Source organism: Berghia stephanieae, chromosome 7, assembly GCF_034508935.2.
Source record: "Berghia stephanieae isolate SIO BIC M18660-M18661 chromosome 7, UCSD_Bste_1.3, whole genome shotgun sequence".
NCBI classification, from domain to species: domain Eukaryota; kingdom Metazoa; phylum Mollusca; class Gastropoda; order Nudibranchia; family Aeolidiidae; genus Berghia; species Berghia stephanieae.
In genome coordinates this window covers 46,458,506-46,476,005 of record NC_088366.1, presented here as the reverse complement: position 1 = coordinate 46,476,005, position 17,500 = coordinate 46,458,506, and the positions used below count along the sequence as shown (strand labels likewise).

The 17,500-nt window shown below is 36.1% G+C and overlaps 1 protein-coding gene across 2 annotated transcripts in view; it reads left to right on the top strand.

Moving 5' to 3' along the window:
• The first annotated feature begins 5,908 nt into the window (after positions 1 to 5,908).
• The window catches only part of LOC144977373 (uncharacterized), a 20,417-nt gene continuing 8,825 nt past the window's right edge, over positions 5,909 to 17,500 (top strand). The window contains exon 1 of one of the 2 annotated variants that reach the window (XM_078922524.1): positions 5,909 to 6,054. The gene's annotated coding sequence lies outside the window, so the exon portion shown is untranslated. Of the gene's footprint in view, positions 6,055 to 8,610; positions 8,644 to 17,500 lie in introns of those variants that run through there. The other variant, XM_078922525.1, reaches the window with a different exon arrangement.

Genomic DNA, 17,500 nt, shown 5'->3' with positions numbered 1-17,500 from the left:
GTTGTTAGCATACCCATGTGTCAAGCTGAACAAAATGACCAATCGGGATTTTAGATATTTAAAAAACTGTGAACACTTTTCACTATGTGGGTCACTTTGAGCAGATATTCCAATGTGACCAATGACCTCGAGCGCATGGAAATGTAATTGAGATCATGCCCATTACATCATCGCCAGCAGACGTTGTTTGATTGGCTGTTCGACAGTTTGATTTCTTGCCCTACTTCACCATTTTAACTCCATTTCGACCCTGTCTTCTCGTGCACACGATGATTGAGCAGTTATTTGGCATTTTTTTCACTTTTTAAAAACGGACAAGAGCTTGCTTTTCATCATTGTTTACTAACCAGCCATGTTCTTTTGCCACCCGGAAATAAAAATAGTACAGTCTATTGATTTGCCTAAATACCCCCCCCCCCCCCAACCCCACCCCAGTCCCCCGCCGTTACAACTTGATATGTACACTGGAAATAGACACCGTCACGGTTCACTGGTGTCGACATTCAGATTTTATGATTTCTTGGTAAAGGTAGTGGGAAGAATTGAAAGGCGATCGTCGGTTCTAATTATATAATTAATTAATGAGATAATTCTGTCCTTGAGTGCCAGGAATCTCCAACCGGAAATGGGGCTGGATAAGGACGTTGTGGTAAATTGATGCGATTAACTGGCGAAACCAATCAAGCGTGGCAGGTCGATGAAATCAGATTTATTTTGATGTGAGAGGTCCGGTGTGGTTACAACTACGTAATATCTGGAATAGTAGGGTCTCTCTCTCTCTCTCTCTCTCTCTCTCTCTCTCTCTCTCTCTCTCTCTCTCTCTCTCTCTCTTCTTTCTTTCTTTTTTTTCTCTTTCTCTCTTTGTTTCTTCTCTCTATCTCTTTCTTTATTTATTTCTTTTCTCTATTTTCTAGAGACACGACGCCTGTTAGGCGATATTGCATATATTATTATACAGAGCAGAGACAACGTTTTTAACGGTCAGGCACCCCTTTTTACACCTGAGTACGGTGATCGAATATGAGTTAGCGTCTTTTCCAAGGACTCAACTATACGCCGCTCAGAGCAGAACACGAACCTTGAACCTTCCGATCCGAAGGCGAGTGTCTTAGCACAAGACCAAGTAGCCGCACAAAGGTACTTTCGACAAGATGGTTGACAGTAAAGATGACCTGGCATGTAACATTTTAGTTTTCGGCTGTCGATAGCTCAGTTTGCAAAGCACTCTCTTCACTCGCAAAGGGAACGAGGTCGATCCCGGGTATAGTCAAGATTATTTTTCGGACCAATGCCTATTCAATCTCATAATACACGCAAAACATCTTCATTTCAATTGTAAAACTTGGTGACGCTAGCTAGGTCCATTGGTTTCGGACCCGTGGTGTTTCACAAACATCAAAATAAATTGTCAAATATATAATAAAATCGATACCAGACAGAGACAGTGCCACCTACTTAAACCATACTTGAATATCTTGTTATGAAATCGCTAACTTAATCCTAAAGGCCGAACGGTAGGTATCGATGAAAAGCGATTGATTGACAGACTAATTTTTAATACTAATAACTAAAGAAGTATTATGGAATGCTTATTTATGTGTGTAAACTTACTAAGAAGTGTGTCGTGTGTACAATGGTTTTGGTCACGCCTTCTTTACACACTGTCGTGTAGACGCAAGAATATTTATTGTAATTTATCTGAGACTAATATTAATATTATTTGATGATAATAAATTACTTTGCAGGTTTGATTCCATGGCGTTTACTCATGTGCAGGTCTGATAACCAAATACTCTCAAACCAACACACTATATATTATGTCCATTACAACAATGTTAAATCAAGCCCATTAGAGCGTTAGGTTAACATACCTGCTGATATGTATACACATTACAGTATTAGATAGGATCTAAACAACGGAACAGGTCTAGTTCAGGATTTACTGGTACAAAATTATTACGTGATATCACGACACTACAAAGGTGATACCGTGGTCGACCAGAGATAACTCTCCGATCTGACGAGACATCCATTGTTGTTGACCAGTTAGTTACCTGCCGTACCCTGGAATGACGACGCATTTCAACATCTGGCCAGAAAAACTCGTCCTTCAAATATCGATCGATTTATGATCCTCGTCTTGGCAAGAAAAACAAAAACCTGGGATCTCGCGAGGCTTTCTTTGAAGTCTGAAAGTAAGAGAATTTTTACCTCGATGAGGGTCGCTTAAATCGATCGATATTTGAAGGACGAGTTTTCTGGCCAAAATTTTTTAAATGTGCGTGTGTGTTTGTGTGGCGTGTTCAGAGTAGATCAGTGTTGGTATTGGTAGTTTATTATCTACAGTTTATTATCTACATGTAGACGGACAGGGTTGTGGGTTGGGGGTGGGGGCACGATAAGTATCTCTATGTAAACAATGTTACAACTTATGCAGACCTGCCTAGTACTACGAAAAAATCGTAGAAATACGTATTTTTGGCTCCAGCCACAGAGCTGCAATTCCGTCTCTTTGACTCAGGAAATCTTGTTGAAAAGGAAAATTTAGTTCCTTAGATCCTTAGCATTTGTGGATCATGGTGGTAGCAAATTATTGATTTGTAAAGCTGTTTAAAGGGAATGTTTTCATTTTTTCCCTTGGAAACTACGAATTTTTTAAATATCAAGAAGGCAGCTCTAACTTATGTAAACAATGAATTATTTGAACCAGTGATCTGCCCTACTCTGGCATTAATAAACACGTTTCGTGCGGCTGTGTGGTCTAGCGGTATGACTCGCCTTCGCATTGGAAAGTCCAGGTTCGAGACCCGCTTTAAGTCTTTGGAAAATGCTCTTTGCTCACATTCTCTCATCGCATTCAGGTGTAAAATGAGTACCTGGCCGTTAACAGCATTGTCTTTGTCGGGGAAAAAATGTAACACCGCCTCGTCATGTCCCGTCTTAGATGTTATGTGTTGCTGTTGGCTTGGGGCCCTTTGTAAAGCGTTGTGACCACCTTTAGTGGAAATTGCACTATATAAATGCTCTAGGTCTTGTTAAATTGACCAGAAAACTCGTCCTTCAAATAACGATGGATTTAAATGACCCTCATCTTGGCAACAAATTTCAAACCTGGGACTTCCGTGAAGTCTGCCCGTCATTCCCAGGTTGGAGAATTTTTGACGAGGTGAAGGTCCTTTAAATCGACCGAATGTATCATCATCATCATCATCATCATCATCATCATCATCATCATCATCATCATCATCGTCGTCGTCGTCGTAATAATAATAATAATAATAAATAATAATAATAATAATAATATAATAATAATAATAATAATATAATAATAATGATAATGATGATAATAATAATAATATAATAATAATAATAATAATAATAATAATAATAATAATAATAATAATAATAATAATAATATAATGAAAATGATAATGATCATATTAATCATAATAATAATAATAATAATAATAATAATAATAATAATAATAATAATATAATAATAATACTGAGGACGACGACGATGATGACGATGACGATGATGATGATGATGATGATAATGATGATGATGATGATGATGATGATGATGATGATGATGATGATGATGATGATGATGATGTGATGATTATTATTATTATTATTATTATTATTATTATCATTATTATTATGACGATTATGATGATGATGATGATGATGAAGATAATTAGTATTGTTAATAATAAACATAAACAATCATTACGGGTCATTCCAGATATTCATTTTTTTTTTCATTCATGAAGACTGAGTGATTTTTGTTTTGTTTTGGACATTTTAAAACCTAATATCGCATGAAAACTCTAGATAACTGTGACTTTTTGTCATTGCAAAGAGAGTGTTGAAAGACCACATCCGAACGGATATATAAATATAATTATTATCAAAGACACCACACTTATCTTATTGGATCACATGGGTGGACGGCTGATATCCCACCGGTCACAAGTACGGTAATCCATGGGTAAATTTCCCATTTTATGAATGTCATAAGCACTTGATTGATCACGTCATTAGAAATCGGTTTAGATCGACGTGCACTTATTTGCAGGTCTGATAACCCAGTTCCTTATGGGCTCATTGTTGTAATGGAAATCTCAAAAAATGACACAAAAATATTGTCCATTGCAACAATGTTAAACTAGGCCCATAAATGGGTTCGGACGTCAGACCTGTATATATGTACACGTTGTAGATTTATTTTAACCAGTTAACTGCCGTACTCTAAAAAGCCATGTTTTTTATTTTTTTGTTTTTTTTTTAGATTGGCCAGAAATCTCGTCCTTCAAATATCGATCGGCAAAAACGCCCAAAGCTGAAACCTCGCGATGTCTTCTTTAAAGTCCCAGGTTTGAGAGTTTTTGCCAAGATGAAGGACATTTCAATCGATCGATATTTGAAGAACGAGTTCTCTGGCCAGATTTTTAAATCCATGTATGAAAAGGGGAGACTGAGCAGTTCTTTTCTTTATTTGTTTTTTTTTTTTTTTTTTGTCTCGGTTTTGATGTTGTTGTTGTTGTTGTTGTTGTTGTTGCTGTTGCGTTGGTTGAATTTTGTTTTTGTTTTTTTCGTTTATTTGTTTGTTTGTTTGTTTGTTTGTTTGTTTTTGTTTTTTTGTTTTTTTTTTTTTTTGGTTCTCTTTTTTGTTTGGGTTTTTTTTTTCTTTTTTCATTTTTTTTTTTTTTTGGGGGGTGGGGGGGGGGGGAAGCTCTTTGCTGTTGTTGTTGGTTGGGGAGATATTGAATAAATATTCACTTCGTCTTCATGTTATAAGACTCTTGAAGGAGTAGAATCCATAATAATATTATAAGGTCTCTTGGGATGAAAACTCGCCTATAATATTTGATTATATATACCAGTATACATCAAACCATAACCACTTTAACAATAGGTTGAAGATACAGAAGGCCAAGTGTAGTGTGTGCATTGGCATACAAGGGAAAACACACAACAAACAGTGTTAGGGGCTGGGCCTTGATTAGTTCAATAAAGGGTACAGGATTAATAAAGCAGCCAGCTTGATCACTTGCGTACCTACTCTGGCAAAACACGATTTTCAATTTTGGGCCAGAAAAATTGTTCTTCAAATATCGATCTATTAAAATGTCCCGCATTTTGGCAAAAACTCTCAAACCTGGGACTTCGGTAAAGTCTTTGAGGAAATCCCAGGTTTGAGAGTTGTTGTTTTTCTTGTTTTGTTTTTTGTTTTTTTGTTTTTTTTTTTTTTTTTTTTTTTACAAAATTAGGCCCATTTTAATCGATCGACATTTGGTGGGCGAGTTTTCGGGCCAAAATTTGAAAAAAGTTTTTATTACGGAGTAGGTCAGATCCAGTGCTATCGCTATCGCTATCGGTATTAAGCCAAACATGGACAAAACACGTTATTTTCCTAAATATTAAAATGAACATGAAGTATTCAATAGCTCTCAAACCTTTGGTTGGATGAAGTTTCAGGTTTGAGAAATTTTTTGACATTTTTTAAATAATCATATTATTATTATTATTATTATTATTATTATTATTATTATTATTATTATTATTATTATTATTATTATTATTATTATTATTATTATTATTATTATAATATATTATAAAATATTATAATTATTAATATCCTTATCATCATCATCATCATCATCATCATCATCATCATCATCATCATCATCATCATCATCATCATTATTATCATTAATCTAATCTTGCTTTAGACAATTTTCGTATTATCTTAATTGATGAATATAAGGCGTATAAATTTATTTTCTTGCCAAAATGTATAAAATGCGTTTTGTGATTGTGTGGCCTAATTAGCTTCACCACGGTTGGATGGTGTTGCTCCAATCATGGTTTTAGCCACAGACCATAATTTAGACTCTAATACCTAGGGTATAGGAAAACGTTGTTCAGTCAGAGACACAATGGATATGCCGACGATAATGGAGGTGTAGATATATTATAATGTGAATGTGATTGTGACTTGAGAGGGGATATACCATTATGGAGAGATATTATTGTATGGACAGAGAGGTAAGATAGGTGTGGTGGACGGGAGATCGTTGAAATGTATGGTTGCTTTTGGTTGGAATGATGACATGAATACACGTGTTGTGGAATGTATAGATTACAATGTTTGAACAGAGCTGTTGGTGTTTGGTATTTTTGTACCAATGGATAGATCATTTGAGATATCGATATATAGAAGAATAGTGAAATGGATGAATAGATAAGATTAAAAGAGATAGGTATGTAGATAGATAGATAGATAGATAGATAGATAGATAGATAGATAGATAGATAGATAGATAGATAGATAGATAGATAGATAGATAGATAGATAGATAGATAGATGGGTAGATAGATAGATAGATAGATAGATAGATAGATAGATAGATAGATAGATAGATAGATAGATAGATAGATAGATAGATAGATAGATAGATAGATAGATAGATAGATAGATAGAGATAGATAGATAGATAGATAATAGATAGGTAGATAGATAATATATATATATATATATATATATAGATATATATATATATATACATATAGATAGAGAGAAAGAAAATGAGAGCGTGAGAAAGAGAGAGAGAAGAGAGAGAAAGAGAGAGAGAGAGAGAGAGAAAGAGAAAGAAAGAGAAAGAAAGAGAGAGAGAGAGAGAGAGAGAGAGAGAGAGAGAGAGAGAGAGAGAGAAAACGAGGAGAAGGGGGGAAAAGATAGAGGGAGAAAGAAAGAGAGAGAAAGAGAGAAAGAGAGAGAGAGAGAGAGAGAGAGAAGTGAGAGAGAGAGAGAGTGTGTGTGTGTGTGTGTGTGTGTATGCGTGTGTATGTGTATGTGTGAATTTGTGTGTTGAACACGGTATATGATCTATTGAAAGTAACAGCAGTTCTCTGAAGTGTTGGAATGTTTCTATAGAGAAATAACAATATCCTCCATTCTTTCAGATAAGATCTATATTTAAACACCAGGTTAGCATTTAGCAGAAACAGACAATGAAAGACGTTGATAGAAAATATAGAGGGAGGTGTTAGTGTCTACATATGTGTGGCTATGTGGTCTTGTGGTATGACACTCGCTTTTGGATCGGAAGGTCCTGGGTTCGAGCCTCGCTCGGCGCATAGTTGAGTCCTTGGAGAAGGCTCTTTGCTTACATTCTCTCACCATACTCAGGTGTAAAATGAGTGCCTGACTGTTAACAGAGTTGTCTTTGTCCGAAAAAAATTGTAATATCGCCTAACAGGCGTCATGTCACGATCTAAATGTTAAGTGTTGCTATTGGTCAGGGACCCCTTGTAAAGCGTTTTGAGCACGTTAACCCTCTCCTTACCAACTATAGGAAACTCGTCACATTCGTTACGATACATCCAACATTATTCTTATTCAAATTTTCTTTTATATCATACAATTTAAATAAAATGAACAGTGTGGTGTAGAGTATGTTTTGCTAAAGAAATTATGTATCGCAAGAACTTACAGTTATTGTATTTGAGTGATAAAAAAAATACATTTTTGTGTTAGGTGGGTGTGAAGTTTGGGGGGACAATCCTGAAAATGGCTGGTAAGGAGAGAGTTAAGTGGATAAACAAAAGCCGAGTTTAAGTTTAACCCTCTCCTTACCACCTGCAGCAAAATCGTCACATTTGTTACGACACAATATACATTTTGTCTTATTCAGATTTATGTTGTACATCACAAACTTTGAAGAATTATCTTTGTTTAATTAATAAAAACATAAAGTTGTTTTATAGAGTGTCTTGTTTGAGTTTTAAAAATATTTATTTCTTTTGGGAAACCCTGCCATTTTGGGAAAATTACTGAATAGGATCAGTAAGGAGAGAGTTAACTAATAGGGTTGACATCGACATAGTATCATCGTTGTGAGAAGCTGGGTTACATATGTACCACCTTTGTGTTGTGACCAGACAGACAGTGAGGTGCGAACGTGCATGGATCCTATTCAATCTCTTCTTTGATTCACTATCTAGCTTGTCGTTTGTACTCTGGGAAAACGCGTTTTAAAAATTTTGGCCAGAAAACCCATCCTTCAAATATCGTCTATCTGTCGATTTAAATGAACCCTCATCTTGGCAAAAAAAAAAAAAAAAAACCCAAAAAAACTTTCAAACCTGGGACTCTAAAATCGAGCCCCAGGTTTGAGAGTTTTTGACAGGATGAGGGTCAATTTAATCGATCGATATTTGAAGGATGAGTTTTCTGGCCAATTTTGTTGTTATTTTTTTTTATGTGTTGGCTTTTTAATCATTTAAGGAAGGCGGTATTGGGTATTGATCTCAACCCCCCCCCCCCCACCCACCCACCCCCACCCCCTTTTAACGTTTAACAATTCTGTTGTTTGTTTTATGGAGTGGAAAAAGAAAGAAGAGGAAGAATGAATGGGGGAATAAAAAGGGAAAGAATCGAAAGGAAGCAAGAAAGAAACGCAATCGTAAAAAATGTCGTTTCGGAGTTGTCTTTTGTGTGTTTGTTTGGCTGGGATTGATTTCCCATTGGACAGATTGATTCTATAAATAGATTTGGTGGCGTTGTGTGGACTGAGCGTGGAAAGTGTAAACAATTAATTCATTGGACGGCTGGATAACTATGAGGTGGAGGCTGTGAGTTGTTTGATTTCAAGTTATAGATGCTTATGCGCTTAGTTAAAATACTCACAACATCCACCACCCGGATATAATTTACCAACACACAAAACTATGTGTAACCTTCTATAGATGGAACGAAATAGATGTCTTCCTAGTCTTTGTTATTGCTTTTTTAGATAGCCATTTTAGTGATTAGTTCTCAATAAATGTAACCATAATACTATAAACGTTTATGGTTATCACACAGTTGTGTGTGTGTGTGTGTGTGTGTTGATATGTTTTATCCGGGTGAAGAATACTGTGAGTATTTTACCTAAACGCATAAAATCAATATGGAACGTGAACTTATCTGTAGGTCTGGTAATCTATATCGTTATGGGCTCATTGTTGTAATGGAAATACTTTCAAAGAAACGTAAAAAAAAATTAATTGTCCATTACAACAATGTAAATACAAGCCCATAATTGTGTTTGGTTATCAGACCTGTTAATAAGTACTCATTGGTTTTCATATTATCTTCTTTCTACATCTGTTATTTTGATAATTTTTAAGGCTACAAGAAAGCCCTAAGTGTATTATGATAATTTATTAGAACATAACATTTGCAGGTCTGATAATCGAATGGGTTTCTTTTAACATTGTTGTCATGGATCATGTGTCGTTGGTTTGAGAGTGTTTTCCATTACAATAATGACAATTTTAGTTATCAGACCTGCATATGTAGTGTGCACGGAAGTTCGTCTGTGATATACCGACTCTTAGATCTTTTGTGATGATGATGATGATGATGATGATGATGATGATGATGATGATGATGATGATGATGATGATGATGGTGATGATGACGATGATGATATGAATAATATTATTATTATTAATAATAATAATAATAATGATAATAATAATAATAATAATAATAATAATAATAATAATAGTAATAATAATAATAATAACAATAATAATAATATAATAATAATAATAATAATAATAATAATAATAATAATAATAATAATAATAATAATAATAATAATAATAATAATAATAATAATATGTTGTGAGTTTCTTAGCCAAGTCAAGCGCATGGAATCTATTCCTGTGAGAGGGATTAAAAGAAAAACAAAAAGAAACAGTTATTAATATAGATGGAACGAAATTGACATCACTCAGCTCTTTGTTATTGTTTAGTTCTCACTAAATTCGATCAAGGTATAGATAGTATGCAGATGACGTCACTCAGGCCTTTGTTATTGTTTTTGCCATCCGCGTTTGTGAGTTGTTCTCACATAACTGTATTAACCAGACTATAAAAGTTCATGGTTACACAGAGTTTGTGTGTTGGTCCGTTATACTTCCGGGTGGCAATGTTGTGAACTCCTTGGCCAAGCGCATTCTATGTATAAGGTATGTATTGATGCTATGCGCTTAGCCAAAAATCTCACAACATCGTCAATCGAATATTACGTACCAACACACACATATGTAACTTTGAACGTTTACAGTCTTATTAATAGAATTTAGTGAGAACTAATTATGAAAATGGCTGGCTAAGAACAAGACAAAAGAGCTGAGTGACGTCAACTTCATTCATTTTATAATAGTTATCTATTATCTACCAACAGCGACAGTGCGTGATAACTTTATACTTACAAGAATTCATTGAATATCTGTGCTGTGTTAGGCTTTGATAACACATTGTATTATGTCAAGCTTGAATAGCACACTGTGTTTTACACACCTGTTGCTCTTGTTTTGACGGTTCTTTTTTTGTTGTTTTTTTTTTGCCGCTCTACGTGAAAGTGTGGGAAAATATTACGAATACCACATACACACGGATTTTAAATAAAAATTCAGTAAAAGTAACACAGTGAGAGAAGAAACGAACACGGTGTGTTGGTTTTTGGATTCACGAGATGATGGTTGGAACATATGGTGATTTGATTGGACACAGACAGTTGATGGACAACTATTGATGCTATGCGTTTAGGTAAAATACTCAAAACATCCGCCAGATTAACCTAAGAATGTGTAAAACTATGTTGTAACTTTGTGCGTTTTAAGTCTGATTAATATAAGTTAGTGAGAGCTAATCACTAAAATTGACTGTCTAAAACCAATAAACAAAAATGAATACAACAGCTTCAAATAAGAACAAAATACCAAACACGGAACGTTTTGGGCTCAAAACCCTTCTTCAGCCAAAAAAAAAAGACATATTACATTACTAAATTCCAGATCGACGACAGAGAAACTAATGGTAGGTCCTCTCTGTAGAGAAGAAAATCCCTGGAAAGTCCACATCTTCTAGCAGCTTAGTATCACTCTGTCTAAAACCAATAACAAAGAGTTGAGTGGAGTTAATTTCGTTCCTTCGGCGAAGTCCCGGGTTTGAGAGTTTTTGCCAAGATAAGGGTCATTTAAATCGATCGATAGTTGAAGGACGAGTTTTCTGACTAAATTTTAAAATATGGGTTTTTCCAGAGTACGGCAGATTAGAGATTAGTGTTACGGATATTAACAGTACCTAATACTTAGTACGAGTACACTCCGTACTCTGAATAAATCACGTTTATTCAATTTTGGCCAGAAAAGTCGTATTTCAGAATTCAATCGATTAAAATTACCCTAATCTCGGCACAAACTCTCAAACCTGGGACTTCGCAAAGTCTTGCCTATAACCCCATACTTGAGAGCTTTTGCTAAGACGAGGGTCATTTATATCGATCGATATTTGAAGGACGAGTTTTCTGGAGAAAATTTTAAATACATGCTTTTTCATAGTCTGGCGGTCCAGGATTATTAATGATAGAATAACTCAGTAACTCAGTGACGAGATTAACCAGTTCACTACCGTACTCTGGAAAAACACGTCTTAAAGAATTTGGCCAGAAAACTCGTCCTTCAAATATCGATCGATTTAAATGACCCTCATCTTGGTAAAAACTCTCAAACCTGGGACTTTAAATAAGACTTCACGAAGTCCCAGGTTTGAGAGTTATTGACCAGATGAGAGTCGTTAAAATCAATCGATATTTGAAGGAAGGGTTTTCTGGCCAATTTTTTTAAAATACGAGTATATATCCAAAGTGCGACAGTTACTTGGTTAATAATATAAACAAATCGACACTAAGTTCCATTAGTGACGTAGTTTATGCCTGTGGAGTGATCGGTGGAGTTGACTTGGTAATTCATAAATTAGAGCTCAGTTTAAAACTGTGGTAGGCGGTAGGCCTAGATCTATGATAAACTATATTGGATCAGATTATCATTACTGTTGTTACCGTCGTCGTCATCATCATCATCATCAATATCATCATCATGAGGCAGCTTAGTATCATATAGATAGGTCTAAAGATAGATATAGACATACAGATAGATAGATAGATAGATAGATAGATAGATAGATAGATAGATAGATAGATAGATAGGTAGATAGATAGATAGATAGATAGATAGATAGGTAGATAGATAGATAGGTAGATAGATAGATAGATAGATAGATAGGTAGGTAGGTAGGTAGGTAGATAGAAAGATAGATAGATGGATGGATTAATAGACATAAAGATAGATAGATAGATAGATAGATAGATAGATAGATAGATAGATAGATAGATAGGTAGGTAGGTAGGTAGATAGATAGATAGATAGATAGATAGATAGATAGATAGATAGATAGATGGATGAATAGACATACAGATAGATAGATAGATAGGTAGATAGATAGATAGATAGGTAGGTAGATAGATAGATAGATAGATAGATAGATAGATAGATAGATAGATAGATAGATAGATAGATAGATAGATAGATAGATAGGACAATGTGGCATGGTCAGTGGCCAGTGTTTTATTGACGTTCCAATTATAGATGCCAGATGGACTCAATGACGTATCGATTACCGACTAGAGTGATTGACATATCACGTGATTATCTGACAGATTGATCGACCAATGAAATCAACAATTATGTCATTAAATTGAGTTTACGTCGATGCTTACCTGTTACTTTATTTCGGAAGCTAAATAATCTATATATATCTTTTCAATTATATTCTATCATTGTCAAACACATCTATCTATCCATTGTATCTATCCATCTGCCCATTTATCTATCTATCCATCCATCGATCTAAACATTTATCCGCCCATTTATCTATCTACCTATCTACCCATCTATTCTTCCATCCATCTATCTATCCAGTTATCCATATATCTATCCATCTATCTATCCATTTATCTATCTATCTATTTATCTATCTATATACCCATCTATCCTTCCATCCATCTATCTATCTATCCATTTATCTATATATCTATCCATCTATCTATCTATCTATCTATCCATGTATCTATATATCTATCCATCTTTCTATCCATTTATCTATCTATCCATCAACCCTTAATATGTCCTTCCATCCATCTATCCATTTATCTATATATCCATCTACCCAACTATCCTTCCATCTCTCTCTATCTATCTATCTATCTATCTATCTATATATCTATCCATCTATCCACCCATTCATCTATCCATCCACCCATCTATCCTTTCATCCAATTCTACATACCGACCCGCACCCGTTATATGAGCGCAATTATGGGCTTGATTTAACATCGTTTTTAGACAATAATAATAATATATTGCGTGAGTTTGAGAGTATTTCCATTACACCAATTAGTGGCGTCATGCGTCGTACATGTTAAGTGTTGCTGTTGGTCTGGGACCCCATGTAAAGCGGGTTGAGTACGTTTAGTAGATACTGCTCTATATAATAGCTCAATATTTTTTCAAGGGGGTGGGGAAAGGGAGTGGGGGTTCAAACCCCTTTTCTTGCCAGCAGGGATCAGGCACCTGATCTGTTAGGTATATGTTTTAAGGATTGCAAGCAATTTTTACTGTAACTGTAAGGCTTTGTTTGTAACCCTGCAGATTCTGGGCTTGAGCCCACCATGCGCAGCGCAGTGTTGAGCCCTTGGAAAAGGGCTGTCTACTCACGTATATTGATGCTGCTAAGCGTTCAGTTAAAACAAATCATAACATCTGCCAGCCGGATATAATATCGTACCAAAACACAAAACAATGTATAACCTTTAACGTTTATAGATAGAATTTAGTGAAATCTACTTATAAAGAATGGCTTGCTAAAAACAATAACAAAAAGCTGAGTGACGTCAATTTCCTTCTATCTATTCTCAGGCGTAAGAAAAAGAACTGAACAAGTGTGTATGAAAGGTGCCAGACAGAGCAAGAAAGAAATATAGATAGAATGAATTTGACGTCACTCGAGTCTTTGTTATTGATTTTTGCCACCCGCTTGGCTAAGAAACTCACAACATTGCCATCCGGAAGTATAACGGACCAACACACAAAACCATGTGAAACCATGAACTTTTATAGTCTATATAATACAGCTAAGTGAGAATTAGTCATAAACGTGGATTGCAAAATAAATACAATAACAAAGACATAAGTAACGTCAACTTCGTTCTATGTATAGATAGAATGCGCTTGGCCAAGGAGTTCACAACATTGCCATCCGGAAGTATAACGGACCAACACACAAACTCTGTGTAACCATGAACTTTTATAGATAGTTTGCAGATGACGTCACTCAGGCCTTTGTTATTGTTTTTGCCATCCGCGTTTGTGAGTTGTTCTCACTAAACTGTATCAACCAGACTATAAAAGTTCATGGTTACACAGAGTTTGTGTGTTGGTCCGTTATACTTCCGGATGGCAATGTTGTGAACTCCTTGGCCAAGCGCATTCTATCTATAGATAGTATGCAGATGACGTCACTCAGGCCTTTGTTATTGTTTTTGCCATCCGCGTTTGTGAGTTGTTCTCACTAAACTGTATTAACCCGACTATAAAAGTTCATGGTTACACAGAGTTTGTGTGTTGGTCCGTTATACTTCCGGATGGCAATGTTGTGAACTCCTTGGCCAAGCGCATTCTATCTATAGTCTGGTTAATACAGTTTAGTGAGAACAACTCACAAACGCGGATGGCAAAAACAATAACAAAGGCCTGAGTGACGTCATCTGCATACTATCTATAAATCGCTCCCAATGGTCTGGGCTTGCTCTTGCAACGTTACATTTCGGAGACAAAAAGAATCGATGCCAAAGAGATTTTTTATTTTCTTCGATTGAATATTTCAAGAGCGTTTTCTAGAACCATCTCGTGTTCCATTCATGGACACGACATCATGTCAGATGCGCACTGGAGGGAATTCAATAAATCACGAGACGATTTAACATGTCGTGTTAACCCTTTCCAGGCGGGACTATAACTATAACATTTCTTGCCAATCAATTTAAACACGTCTGTGTTAACTCTTTCAATGCGGGACTACACTTCTTGCGAATAGCTCAGTTGGTAGTGCACTCGCTCCACACGCAAAGGGACAGAGTTCGAGGTTTATTTCTTATATTTTATTTATTTTCTTTTTTTTTGGGGGGGGGGGGGGTTAAGGAACAGGAGACAAAGTTGTGATGTCAAAAAACAAAAACAAAAAAAACACACACACACATGCACACACACATACACACACACACACATATATATATACACACACACAAACGGTTCCAATCTTCCTTGGAAATGAGGAACCAGTCCTTTGGAGGACTTTGTGTAATTGATCAGAGTGATGGCATTTTATTTTCTAGTCTAACTATATTCTGGTCGTCAATACAGATCATCAATCCTCGCTCTTTTACGCCCCGTGATCCTAATAATCTGCCTATACTACTAAAATATATAGTTATGCCACTTAATGATTCAATATGTAACCTATTCAATGTTTGTCTTCCGGAGGACTTGTTACATTTTCCAATGAGTTTTGAACCGGAAGGGACGAAGGTGTGACGTCACGAATTCTGCTTCCCGTTGACGTAGTGTTCACTTCAAGGCCAATCCCCTGACAACCCCGATACATCCCAGTCTAGACTATCTAACTTTAGCCATCGTTAACATATATAGCCTGACACTAGAACCCTCTAGGACTGGCAGTTTGACGTCATTTTTACGTTTGTGTAGCGTCTAGTGAGTTGTCGTTAGTAGAGCTCAAAGAAACAAGTTATTTCATTGGTTGAACTATTGAATACAACTCACGATTTGTTTTCTTTTGTGGCAAAAGACTGGCATTTTGACGTCATGTTTTGGTCAGTTTCAGGCTATAGATAGAATGCGCTTGGCCGAGGAATTCACAACATTGCCATCCGGAAGTATAACGGACCAACACACAAACTCTGTGTAACCATGAACTTTTATAGTCTGGTTAATACAGTTTAGTGAGAACAACTCACAAACGCGGATGGCAAAAACAATAACAAAGGCCTGAGTGACGCCATCTGCATACTATCTATAACTTTACGATGGCTACGATCCAACACGGAAGCTACTCCAAAAAGGCCCCATATCGCCATTAAGTCATGACATTTTTTCACCTTCATGATACAGTACTCGCTGGATTCTAGCGTGATCTCGAGAGAAGCCAAAAAGCGTGCTGGAATCTGCCAATATCTGATGCTCGTTGGAAGTAATGGGTTTATTTTTCTTTTTTCTTTTCATTTCTTTATCATCTTTTTAAAAACTTTTTTTCCTTTGTTTTCTTTTCCTTTCTTTGTTTAATTAATTAATTAATTTTTTTTTCTTTAACTTTTTCTTTTCTTTTTTTTTTCTTCTCTAATGATAGATAAAATTCGATCGCTCAGCTTAATAAGTGTGCCGCATTGTTGCGCGTGCTGGAATTCGGCGTTCTAGAATGCAGCGAGTACTGTATGACAAATGCGTAAATTCTGATTACAATCACATTCTGATATAAACCACATCAGTTACCATGGTAACGATTTTGTAACCAAATAATATATACAAATATTATGTCAATTACAACAATTTGACAATTTGTGCGCCTGTGTTGTCTTTGTGGTATGACGCTCTCCTTCGAATAGGAAAGTCCAGGATTCAACACCCGCTCTGAGCGGCGCATAGTTGAGTTCTTGGAAAAGGCCTTTTACTCACATTCTCTAACCTTACTCAAGTGTTGCTGTTGCCTAGGGGCCCTTTGTAAAGGGCCTTGAGCACGTTTAGTAGATATTGCGCTATATAAATGCTAAATGCTCTAGTTTGACATTTCTGTCAGAACCTAAATCCGCATGTAAAGACTTCAAGCTGACAACCCAGGCAGTTAGACCGTAGCCAACGTAAATTGACACTAGAACCCACTAGGACTTATAGTTTGACGTCATTTTTTAGGTTCGTGCAGCGTCTAGTGAGTTGTCGTTAGTAGGGCTCTAGGAAACAAGTTATTTCATTGGTTGAACTATTGAATACAACTCACGATTTGTTTTCTTTTGTGGCAAAAGACTAGCATTTTGACGTCATACTTTGGTCAGTGTCAGGCTATAACCGTAGCCGTCGTTATGTTATAGCCTGACACTGAAATCCAAAAGGACTGGCAGTTTGACGTCATTATTTGGTTTTTGCACCGTCTAGTGAGTTGTCGTAAGCAGAGCTCATGGAAACAAGTTATTTCATTAATTGAACTATTGAATACAACTCACGATTTGAACTCATTAATACAACTCACGATTTGTTTTCTTTTGTGGCAAAATACTGTCATTTTGACGTCATGTTTTGGTCAGTGTAAGGCTATAACTTTACGATTGCTACGGTCTGACATACATACACACACACCCCCATCTTGCTCACCCCCCCCCCCCCCGACCCCCCCTAATCGACAAATGACGTTTTATCACATGACCCAATAGATTATTCAGGACATCTCTCAGAGTCACGACATGTTAACGTTCACCACATTGGTCTTACCCTCCCAACCTCCCACCACCCATCCTGTTCCCCCCCCCCCCCC